This window comes from Cucumis melo, chromosome 12, assembly GCF_025177605.1.
Source record: "Cucumis melo cultivar AY chromosome 12, USDA_Cmelo_AY_1.0, whole genome shotgun sequence".
NCBI lineage: Eukaryota > Viridiplantae > Streptophyta > Magnoliopsida > Cucurbitales > Cucurbitaceae > Cucumis > Cucumis melo.
Genome location: NC_066868.1, coordinates 19,003,774 through 19,016,756, shown reverse-complemented (window position 1 = coordinate 19,016,756; position 12,983 = coordinate 19,003,774).

Below are 12,983 nucleotides of genomic sequence, written 5' to 3'. Positions count from 1 at the left end.
TAAGTTAGTGGGAAAATTCAATATTTTGTTGGATAATCCAACTAACATTAGTGGGATAGGCGGCTACATGCAATGTAAACACCTAGCTCACTAAGTTCCACTAATTGTTAGTGGAAAATATTAGGTGTTGAGATTTTATGAACAAATGGCATGCATTTTATCTTGTAATTTGCTTATAAATAGGTTTCCTTTTCAAATGTGAATTTTTTTTTGGCCATTTTTATAATTAGGAATTACATTTTTCTCTCAATAATTTTTTTTCTCTCCCTAATCTTAACCTTAAAAAATTCTACCTCCTATTTCCATCTCTTTCTCTCAATTTCCTTCACCTAATCGGGTCCTACAACCCGATTTTAAGCCTGGAGAATAGTAGGTCAGCACTAGTGGTAGTCTCAGCTTCAAGTTCGTGAGAAGATTGCGAGGATCGAGAGGCTTCCAAGGTATATATTCGATAAAACCTAATTCCGTTCAATTAAGGTAGTTTATGCATGTTAATTTATAAATTAGTGTAGATGCAATTAGAGTAACTTTTTGATCTGTATTTTCGCTGCGCATGTCTCATTTTTCATCAGTTTGATGTTTGTGAAGGGATAAAAGCTCTAGCAACTAAAGAATTAGTCATAATCATAAACTCAATTAATTGGGATCTTAAAAATACAATACATTGACAAAAAAAATTAAGAAACTAATTTCTAGACTAAGCATGCTCCTTAAAAATTAGATAGAATTATAGAGAAGAACATTGAAAAGGAAGAACTTAAATTCATTGACAACTCTGGTTCTACATCACCAAATTTGGAGACACTATCACTTGGAAACCTCTACATTCTCAGCAAGGTTTTGGTTGGTGGAAACCAAATTTGTAGCCCGTACCTTACCTCCCTCCTAGAAGAGGGAGTTAGAGAAATTATGGGATATGTGGAAAACCACACATATTCTCTAAATAACTCCCTTACTTAAGGGACTTCTTAATTTAACTTAATCAAAATAAATTAAAATAAAATGTTTTTTAAAAAATATAACAAAGCGGAAAAATATTTACCTATATAGAACAATTTCGAAAACGAAAAAAACCTATAATGAAAAATACAAAAAATGGCTAATCAACCCTGCTATCAACCACACGCATAATATATTTTGTTCACAATTGTTTTTCAAGATTCTATGTACACGATCGTTTAGATTTGGTACACGATCATTTAGATTTGGACCCAAATCTAAACGATTTTTTCAAAATTCTTTAGTACACGATCATTTAGATTTGACTTAACGATTTTTTCAAGATTTTTTTGGTACATGATCGTTTATTTTTTTTGTACACCCAAATCTAAACGAATTTTTAAAGATTTTTTGGTATGCGATCGTTTAGATTTGGGTATATATTTACTACACGATCGTTTAGATTTGGGTATATATTTAGTTAAATATGATAACGATGTTTTCAAGATCTTTTATATTTACTACACGATCTTGAACAACCAGATAACAGTTCGAAAAAAAATTTAAAAAATAGGTATTTTACATTTGATACACGATCTTGAACCAAATAACAATTTGAAAAAAAAAAAAGAAAAAAGAGGAAGAGAAGAAAGACGATGGAAAAAATCGCACATGGGAAGAAGAGAAAAAAAAACGATAAAAGAAAATGACAAATATGGAATATTTAAAAAAATGACCAATTTCATTGGTGTTTTTCATTTTGTTACACATACCGTAAATATTTTACCCGTTTGTTATGTTATGAAAATTTCCCTTAAATAATTAATTAAATTAATTTAAATAATTAAATTAAAAATTAATTAAATCATATTTAACTAATATTTTGTTTAAATCATATTTAAATGAATATCTCTCACGTATCTTATAGTTTTAATTTAATTAACTAAACTATTAATTAATTCTCCAATTTAATATTTAATTTAATACAAATTTAAATTATATTCAAATACAAATTTCTCTCATAAAATATAGTTTTAATGTGTATCATATACACGTTAAACTTTAACTTATAGTTTTAATATCAATCAAGTTCACATTAAATTAATATTTGAACTCATTCAAATATTTTATTCTCTCATAAATTAATTTTGAATCATATCCAAAATTAAATTTATATAATAAAATTTAATTAAAATATAAACTTTATATTATATTGTATCATCATACATTATATTAATTCCCAAAGTAAAGTTGAACATCGTAAATTACAACCAATATCAATAAATCTCATTACCTTTTACGAGCTAGGAAAGGGACCTTATGGACACTCCACTAAATACTCCATACAGAAGCTACAACTAATTGGTTAAACTCATTAACCACATTAATCAATATTTGTTAACTGTGTGTACGCTTCACTAAAGACTTACAACTGAACTCTTCCCACTGTAGATATATTTCTGTGTGCACGGATAGAGACCATTAACAATAAGTTAGTATTTCACAAGTGTTCATAAAACCAACTTGACCAAATTACCATTTTACCTCTAGGTTACTGACTACCAGTACTCCTCTAGTGAACAACATGTTTATGATTCAACTAATAAATATAAACCCCTCTCGTACCATAAAGAGGGTAGGACCCTTTGTTCAAGTCTCGAAGACACCATTTAAGGGAACACTCATCTACTTACCCTAAAGTTGGGAATAAGTGAATTCCATCTTGTGTGATTATGTTCCTAGCTCCTCACTCGATCTTGTTCCTAAAATTATAAGCATATTGAGTCATGGTCACTCTCACTTGTACAAATCAAAAGACAATCACTCATGAGCAGGAGTTCATAATACATTGAGGATTAAGACTAAGTTACCTAATTAATCATAATGAAATAGAAACCTAACTAGTTAACGGAGTTACGTCTAGTGGTTACTATTTTGTGGTCCGATCTTATGCAAACTCGTTGCATAGGATACCCTCACTCGCATCTCACCTACATGAACACGTTGGATCATTGCGTTTGTATCAAATACAAAGTGAGTCGTATCCATAATGTTACCAAGATAAGGTACCTAGCCTTATCCCTATACTAGCAAAAATTGATCTTAGCTATATTGTTCTTCGAGATGAATTGATATGTATATCATAATGAAATTAAAAGTAATCGTAACAACATTTACAAGATGATATGAATGTCTATAAAAAAGCACAATGTAGTTTTAGTTACAAATTCATAAATGTTGCATGTAATTTACTATTCATTGTCTGCAAGTCGAGCTCAACATGTAGTCCGATTGTGACCAATAGCCTTGCAACGGGAACAACGATGAGTGTTTTTTTTTTTTAATTTCACCATTTAATGGGCTTCAAACCGTTTAACGATGACCAACCTAACCAGCTATTCGTGGGTGTAGGATTACTTTATTGACGAATCCTTCTGTAGTCTTTTATTCCAAATCATTGCAGATCTGAAAGATATGTTCGACATAACTGACCAACTAAGAAGTGTCAGTGTATGGACCGGAGCATAAGGTGTGTAGGTTGATGTTTCTGACCCTACAATTAACCAGAGCATAGGAACACGGGATTTCATAGTACCCAAACTCTCCGCACATGCAAGTTCTCTCGTGTAAATTAACTCAAGGATTTAGATGACCATCTACAATCTCCAACTCATGGGGATCAATTAGACGCTCTACGTATATTTTGAACTTCATATCAACAGGTTTCATTAGTGACTCCCTAAGGTCAGACAATACTGATTCTCCCATTGACGCAATTTCTTTACGCTCGGAGAACCATTCTTGGTGCATACATCTAACGTGGTCCAAGAAATAAGTGATGGGCAATACACGTGCGTCTTTTAACACTGCATTGATGCACTATGTGATATGAGTCGCCATTTGATGGGAAAAAATGTGTGCAAAAATTAATGCTCAACAAGGTTGTTTTTGAAGGGATAAAAACCCTTTACATAGCGGAAGAATTAATAGAGACCATAACTCAATTTAATTGGAACCTACAAAATACCAATACATTGGCAAAAGAAATTAAAAAAACTAATTTCTAAGGCTAAGCATGCTTTCAAGAAAATACAGAGAATAAGTACTTGCGCTCGTTGACGACTCTGAATCTACCAAACACCAATTTGGAGCACCTCCACTTGGAAACCTTCTTATTCTCTGGTTGAGATGGTTTGTGGGAACCAAATTGGATTGAGAGAATTTTTTTTCAGAGAGAAAATTTTTCTAAAGAGAATGCGATGTACGAACAAATTCACAAAACTCGCTTCTATTTTGTTACGCATAGAATTCCCTCTTCTTCAAACAGAAGAAGTGGGAAGTTGAGAGAATAAATGGGAATGTGGAAAAACCACCCACGTCCCTTATTAATTTAATATTTATTAAATTAATATATATTAAACTAATTAATTAATTTAAAAATATTAATTAAATATATTTAAATCATATTTAAATGAATATCTCTCGCATAACCTATAGTTTTAATTTAATTAAATCAAATTAAACTAAACTATTAATTAATTCTCCAATTAATTAATTTATAAATTAAATATCTTATATTTAATTTAATCCAAAATTTGAATCATATTCAAATATAAATTTCTCTCATAACCTATAGTTTTAATATGTATCACGTACACATTAAATTTTAACCTATAGTTTTAATATGAATCTAATTCACATTAAACTAATATTTGATTTAGTGTTCCCTTAAATAGTGTCTCCGAGACTTGAACAAAGGGCCCAACCCTTTGTTCTCTCATAATTTAATTTTGAATCATATCCAAAATTAAATTTATATAATAAAGTTTAATTAAAATATAAACTTTATATTATATTGTATTAATATACATTATATTAATTCCCAAAGTAAATTTGAACATTTCATATTACAACCAATATAAATAAATCTCATTACTCTTTATGAGCTAGGAAGGGGACCTAATGGATCTACATATCAGAAGCTACAACGATATGAGATTAATTAGTTAAACTCATTAACCACATTAATCAATATTCGTTAACTGTGCGTACACTCTACTAAAGACTTAAAGCTGAACTCTTCTCACTGTAGATATATTTCTGTGTCCACGGATATAGACCAATACCAGTAAGTTAGTCCTTCACAAGTGTTCGTACCACCAGCTGAGTCAAATTACCGTTTTACTCCTAGGTTACTTCTAGTCCTTAAATATCAGTGCTCCTGTAATAAACAACTTGTTTTTTGTCCAACCACTAAACAGAAACCCCTCTCGTGCCATTGAGAGGGTAGGACCCTTTGTTCAAGTCCCAGAGATACTATTTAAGGGAACACTTATCTACTTACCCTAAAGGTGGGAAAAAGTGAATTCCATCTTGTGTGATTATGTTCTCAGCTCCCCACTCGGTCTTGCCCCCAAAATGATAAGCATATTGAGTCGGAAATCTGGCCACTTTCACCCGTACAAATCAAAGGACAATCCCTCGCAAACAGGAGTTCATAATACACTCAGGATTAAGATTAAGTTACCTAGGTTATCCTAATGAAATAGAAACCCAACTAGTTAACGGAGTTACATCTAGTGATTATTGTTTCGTGGTCCGGTCTTATGCAAACTCATTGTATAGGATACCCTCACTCGCATGTCGCATACATGAACGCATTGGATCAATGTGTTTGTATCAAATACAAAGTGAGCCGTATCCATCGTGTTAACAAGATTAGGTACCCAACCTTAACCATATATTATAGACCCTTTAAGTTGATCTTGAACATTGATCCCCGTATGTCTCTACATATTGTTCAAAACCCATCAAACAACTTAGGATGTTAGTTTATTGGATTTAGGTTATGAAGACAAAACTAATAATATAATCAATAATTATTGAAATTATAATAATAAAACACTTTATTAATAACGGTCAATGGATTATATTTACTATCTACGAGTTTTAGGACATAAAACCCAACAGTTTTATGACAAGAAATTGCAACTAAATGAAATTTATACTAACAAGAGTGAATTATTGTTACAAACAAATAAGATTGAAAAATAGGGAATTCTTACCGTTTTCGCCTAAAACAATTATTTATAATTATCCATACTCAATGTGTTTTATCGTAGTATATGTTGGAATTTATGTCCTAAAACTCGTAGTTTGTAGTTAAAACTATATTCTATTCAATAAAGTGGTTATTATGATTTATTAGTGAAGATAGAATACAATAATCTTAAATCCAATTAACTAAAGGTCCCGAGGCTATCTATTGTACACTTGATCTTTATGTAGAGACATAAACATGAATCAATTAGTTTGAGTTTATAGACCAAACGGTCTATAGTGTATGAATAAGGTTGGACGCCTTATTCTGGAAACGCTATGGATGCGGCTCGCTTTGTAATTAGTACAAACGTAGTGATCCTAAATCGTTCATGTAGAGACATAGAAGTGGGGGCATCCTATGTAAAAAGTTTACATAAGACTGAAACTAAGAAATAGTCACTTTTAAGTTATAACACCGTTGACTATATAACTAACTATTTCCATTACGATGAGCTAGGTAACTTAATCTTAATCATGAGCTAACTATGAACTTCTGCTCGAACGATATTATCTTTAGATCTGCATGGGTGAGGAAAATTCAATGTCGCTGGCCCAACAAGCCTCCCATTTCAGGGGTAAGACCAGGTGGATGACTAGGGATATAGGGTGTAGGATGGAATTCGCTCTTACCCGCTTAAAGGTTAATAGATAGGTTGGTTACTTAAGGACTGAATCCAATTCTTGAACAAGGGATCTTGCCCTCTCATTGGCTTGAGAGAGATTCGGTTTATAGGTTGGACCTTAAACCAAATGTTCAGTAGTGGATCAGTAAAACTTAAGAAATAATATGTAGTCTCGGGGGTAAAACGATATTTTAACTGAATCGAGGTTACGAACTAAAACGGTATTTTGACCCAGTCGAGGTTACGAACAACCTGTGAATGATTAACTTACTGATCACGGTTATCCCAAATGGACACAAATATATCTATAGTGAGGGGAGTGCAACTATCGGACTCTAGTGAAATGACCTGTTAGTTAACGATTGTTGATTAGCTCGGTCTAAAAGGGTTTAGCCAGTTAATCTCGGATCGTTGGAGCCCACGATCTATAGGTCGATTAGGTTCCCCTGTTAGTTCATACGGATTTAACTTAGAATAATATGTTGGAACAATTCGAATTGTTCGAATTAGGTAGAGAGAGAAACTGACGAATATATGTGATATATGCATCGATTATAGAGCTTTAAGTTTAAATATGATTTAAATATTAAAAATATGAATACAGGTTCATATTCAAAGCTCAGAATTGATGAAAAAGGTCAAAGTTGTTTTGACTTTGAGAAGTTAAACTTTGACCAGCTTTATATTCAAATGTGATTTGAATTTTAGAAAAATGAACGCGAATTCATGCTCAGGAGGTCGGAATTAGTCAAAACGGACAAAATGGTAAAAAGTCAAAATGTCAAAATGTTGACTTTTGACTTAAAAAAGTCAAAGTTTGATTTTGACTAGAATGGTCAAATGACCATTTTGCCCCTTGACTAAAGTTAGTGGAAAAATCCATTGTTGGATAATCCAACTAACTCTTAGTGAGCTATGTGGAAGTTTACGGTGATGACACCAAGCCCACTAAGAGAGATAATGTAATGGTGATTAATTCCACTAAATGTTAGTGGAATGCTAGCTGTTGAGATTTGATAAACTAATTACATGCAAATAAACTAATTACATGCAATTTTGCATGTAATTAGTCTATTTAAGGGGCATATTTCAACATGGAAAAAGATTTTTGCAACTTTTGTAATTTTGAATTACAAACAAACCTATGCTCTCAAATCTCAAATTTGTTTTTCCACCTCCAATTTCCATCTCTTTCTCTAATTCTTTCACTTAACGGGTCCTACAACTCGATTATTAGTTCGGAGAATAGCGTGTTAACACTAATGGTGGTTCCAGTTCGTGATCGTGATTAGAGAAGTCGGGAGAAGCTACAAAAGTATGGTTTTTTTCTAAACCCTAATCAGTGTAATTAGGGCCTTTTGTCTTAAGCATGTTAACATCTAAATTAGTTTAGATGCAACTACGGTAAATTTTTGATCCTTAATTTCGTTGTGTTAGTATGCTATCCATCAGTATATGGAGTAAGGGTCGGACCCAAAGGAGTGCTCGATGGATACCAAACTTTCTTGAAATCAAGACTAATGAAAAAATTGTTAGTAGACAGCAGAAATTATCAAAAGGTGATACTAGAATTTAAAGAACAATTGTTGGACAAAAATCAAGAGAAAATTCAAGGAAATTTTATTCAACTCAACAAAGCTAGATTTAAACTTCTCAAAGAAAGAAAAGAGTCAAGACATTGGATTTGGGTGCAATCTCTATCATGGGGTAAGAAAACAAACAAAGAAAAGTTGAGATAAAATGATTCTTGGTCAAATTGTTTAAGAGTTCAACTTGCTTAAATTATCCAACAATTTATACAAGATTCTAGATCTTTAATGATGAGAAATGGACAATTATGCATTTGTGGAACTTGCTTCTTTAAACACACAATTATTCACAAAATTAATAGGAAATGAATCTTTTCACAAGAATATGAATTGGAAAAATTTAACAATCACAAAATTCAAATTAAATGTTAGAATAATACAAGGAATCAAGTGTGAGATTCTTGGAAAGTAATTTTGCAATCAATTCTTGGCTTCATTTTCACAAAAATTTTACATTGCATACTTGAAAGAAATGGTAAATTGAATTCAATCAATTAAAGTTGGCCAATAACGTGATGAGATCAAATTCAACTATGCATAAAAATGAAACAATTCTAACAAGATCTCAAATCAAACTCATGTTTCAAGAATTGTCATTAAAATTTTAGCAAGAATTGTGAAGGCAATTCGACAAAACTCAACATTAATTTCTCAAAGAAATGTATATTGCATACAAAGAGGCACAAGATGCTTCAAGAATCAAATTAAATCAATTAGTTTGCAAACAAAAATATAGAAAAATTGAATCAAAATTCTTGAAAGAAATTAAAGGAATTTCTACAACAATTCCTGACAAAATTGATGAAAATCCCTCAAAAGATTAAATATTCCAATACCCCTTACCTCATAAAGAGTTTACCCATCCATTTGGATAAAGAAATCTACTGGATTTTAAAAGAAAAACTGTAGAATGCAAAAGAATTTCTAAGTAAAATTTATTTATTGAGAGAATTTTGACACATTTGAGAATTATAGTGAAAAATGAAGTTGAATTATTTGAAAATTGGAGGGAAAATATGGTATTTGTATAAGAGAAATGAAATAACCACTTGGGAAGCTTTAAACTATCACCTTGGAAATGCCCGCATGCGGATGAAAGGTGGAAAAACGGAGCTTTACGAAAAGTTGCAAAATATTTACAATTTTGCCATTGTAGAAACTCGTCAAAAAATATTTTGCAGGGGTGAAGGTTCGAACGCACAACGTTGAGGACACACGCAACACAAATGAGCAACACATGGTAGGCAGAAGATAATCACGGGGATGAAAACTTTTGGATTGAAAATGCGAAATTATTTTTGCAGTGGGTGAGGCTCGAAGCTTGATAATGGGGTGGGGTGCATGGATGGATGGATGACCCACGTCATGGTAAGTTTATTATATTTATGAAAATGGCATTCGAGAAAATGCTGAGGAATTCATTTTACAGCTTTTGAGTTTCAAACACGCGACGTGGGACTCGAAATTGCGAAAACGATTGTGTGGTTGGGATTCAAACTTGTGAGCTTGAAGTTGCATACGGATGGATGGACGACACATGGCAGCAGACAATGCAATCTTTTGGAATTTCTTCCATTTAATTACCATTTTGTCCTCGAACTTCATTTTGCTTGTTTTCCTTCGTTTGAACTCTGTTTAAGGTTATTTTTGTTGCGTTGGGTTAGTTATGGAGCCTAGTTTTATAATTTGCTTTAAAATATAAAGGAAACAAATATATGCATGCTATGGTAAAGAAATTAGACATATAAAATAGGGTTAAGTTTTGCCCCCAACACCATCTAATCGTATTGCATTCCACTTGGATATACATAGGCCTACCTTGACAACCCTACTTTTGTAAGACACCTTTGAACCCTTTTATATGAAGCCAACTTGTTCTAGTAATACTAAAATATAGACTCCTGATATGCTTTGACTGCTAACATAAAATTCATACACACGTCATTGTTGAAGAACTTCGTCATCAAGTTCATGCTCAGATGATGGATACAAATTGCATGAAAATTATCTAAATAGACTAACATAATGAATTTGACAATACTTTTGCGGTGGTCAGATACAAACACTAGTCCATTCACATGGCCAATAGTTGTTTCTAATCTTCTCAAGAACCACATCCATGATTCATCATTCTCTTTATCACCTAACCCAAAAACTACAAGATATATTTGTTTATTAGCATCGATAGACATCACTACAAGCATGATATCCTTATACTTTCCCTTACAATTTGCAGAATCAACCATGTACTAGCCGATGCAGTTTAAAAAAACTTCAATAGATGCTTCAAGTGCCATATACACGTACTTAAAATAACCATTAGATTCAGTCTTCTAATCATATTGAGTATGAGGGTTAGAATTCTGAAACCCTTTTTCCATAACGAGCTAACAAACTGTGAGACGATTCTCTTCGGGACCCTCTTATCATGGACAATGCAGCTTCTCGAGTCCTCCACGACGTCTCAGGAGTAGTGTCTACCTCATACTCCTTTAAAAAAATCTTGAATTAATTACTTCAGTTTATAACCCTGACTAACATCTTGGTACTTCGATTGAATTAATTAGGCTATAACTCAACTCTTAGCTTGCTTATGATCTTGTTTTATAACATCTTTTGGCATGTGTGAGTATTAACATACTTAGAAACCCTAAACATATCATAATCCCTAATTCTAATAGCTGTGAGTTTTCACAAACAACCTGAACTAACACATCTTAGGACATATAACTTCTTGTTCGATTTATCGACACAGTATTGGAAATACTTTGACTGAATTACAAACAGTTTCTTCGGTAAATCTTTCTTACTTAAAAATAAATAATCAACCTGAAAATCTTCAAGATATTATTCAGCCCGAGATGACAATGGTGTGAGCCATCAATTTTTCAATACGCTTCCGCTTTTCAACACTTACTAATTGTTCGTCGTCACTGTACATTGAACCCTCCAACTGACCATCACAAGTTGGGTTACTAGATCTCATTTCTTAACTTGATTCTACGCTAAATATACATTCTACATCAGTTACCATCGGTATATGATCATTTATCAATTCAGTATGACGTGCAAGATGAGTACGAACATTCGCTTTAGATACCTCAAATGCCTCCATATTTACGTCAACATAATTGGATGACATCTTCATGCCAAATGCATTGTCATTATCGTTAAAATCATCGTCTAATGACTCTACATGTACCATGCTAACCAATTCTTTTGTATCGTCTTCGAGCTTTAACGGACACATGTTAGTGGTCAATGGACTCAAATCTTGGACGTCATTCAAGACACCATTATACACGAGGATTAGTTGAAGATTGTGCTCATGTGATGACATTTTGGTTTATTATGTGGATAAGAAAGTCACGTAGAGCATTCGAGAATCGTGCTATAGACACTACGTGATGACTAGCTTTGCGCTAAGTTCAATAAGTGCGAGTTTTGGTTAGATCGATTAGTGTTCTTAGGACACGTGTTCATAAAAAAAGGGGTTAGTATGGCTCTGCAGAAGCCGAAGTCATTGTGAGTTAGGAGAAATCGACTAGTACGATCGAAGTATGTAATTTCCTCGGTTTAGCAAGATAATATAGTTGGTTTGTTGAGGATTTCTCTAGAATAACATTATATACCCTTGTCATCATTGACTAGAAAAAGCGCCAAGTTCGTTTGGTTAGAAAAGTGTGAACAAAGTTTTCAAGAGTTGAAGAAGAGGTTAGTCACAACATCCATGATCTTGACACTTGGGAAAAGATTTCACGGTGTATTGTGATGCTTCAAGACAAAGTCTAGGGTGTGTGCTTATGTAAGAAGAAAAGGTAATAGCTTATGCTTCGAGATAGTTGAAAAAGCATGAGTGTAATTACCCTACTCACAACCTTGAGTTAGTGACAGTAGTTTTGGTTGTGAAAATATGGAGACATTATCTATTTGGTGAGAAGTGCCATATTTTCATAAACCAAAAGAGTTTGAGATATATTTTTTATTAGAAGGAACTTAACTTGAGGCAAAGAAGATGGCTAGAGCTGATTAAGGATTGCGATTGCACCATTAAATACCACCTAGGTAAGACTAATGTCGTGGAAGATTCTTTAAGTAAGAAGTCTGGACTTTTGAAGAGTGCCTTGTGTGGTGTTCGAGTAGCTTTGCTATGAGAGCTAAAGAGTTCTAAGGTAGTGGTCTCTGCAAAGAATTCAGGGAGCTTGTTAGCTTAGTTTCATGTTAGATCTTCTCTAGTGGCTGAGATTATGAGGAGACAGTTAGAAGACGACCAACTTTATAAAAGGCTTGGAAAGTCCAAGAGGCTAAGTTTCCATTGAGGTCAGATGGAGCTATAATTAAGAAGGGCAGACTTTTTTTTTCCAAGTGTTAGAGAGTTGAAGGATGCTATTTTAGAGGAAACTCACAATTCAACATATGTTATGCATCCAGACAGTACCAAGATGTATAGGACTTTGAAGAAAACATGTTGGTGGCCTAGAATGATGCGAGAGAAAGCTATACTAGAGTATGTTGATAGATGTCTGATCTGTCAGTAAGTTAAGCCAGTATGATAGAGGCTAGGAGGACTACTCAATCCACTATCAGTGCTAGAGTGGAAGTGGGATCACATAACCACGAGTTTTCTCTTTTGATTTACCTCATTCCTCTAGTGAACACAATGGCGTTTGGGTGATCATTGATAAACTCATAAAGACAACCCAGTTTATACCAATCAGAGCGACGATTA